Raw genomic sequence first — 651 nt, 5'->3', positions numbered from 1 at the left:
TTATCTCTCACATTGTCTCACCCCTCCATCATGGTTTTCCCACTTAAGGTGCCCCCATTTCCCCCCTTTCTCCCTTAATAATACACTTCTCCTATGGTCCTACCTCTCTTGAGCTCCTTTTTTCCCTTTATCCCCTGGGTTCCCTGTATACCCTTCCCTCCCCCTCCCTTAAATTAACCCAGTTTTTATCCATATCTCTCTTATTAAGGCCTGTTACCTACTGTTCTTCTCTTTCAGGTTCTTTTCCTTTACCTCCCTGTTTCCTTTCCATTATCCTGGTTCCTGTAGTTATGTCTGGATACATACTCACTTATCAGGGTTTGGTTCTAGGATCCACATAGGGAGAACATAAGTTGATTTTTTTTCTGAGCCTGTGTTACTTCACTTACTATAACAGTTTCTAGTTCCAGCCATTTACCTGCAAATTTCATGATTTCATCTTTCTTTACTGCTGAGTAAAACTCCATGGTATAAATGAACCACATTTTCATTATCTACAAGTCAATTGAGGGACACTTAGGTTGCTTCTATCTCTTAGCTATTGTGAAAAGAGTAGCAACAAACGTGGATGTACAAGTGTCTCTGCAATAGGACGAGTTCTTTGGGTATATGCCAAGGAGTGGTATAACTGGGTCAAATGGTAGGTTCATT

This window comes from Nannospalax galili, unplaced genomic scaffold (genome assembly GCF_000622305.1).
Source record: "Nannospalax galili isolate Female #2095 unplaced genomic scaffold, S.galili_v1.0 scaffold183, whole genome shotgun sequence".
Classification (NCBI taxonomy): domain Eukaryota; kingdom Metazoa; phylum Chordata; class Mammalia; order Rodentia; family Spalacidae; genus Nannospalax; species Nannospalax galili.
Note: the sequence above shows the minus strand (reverse complement) of the source record.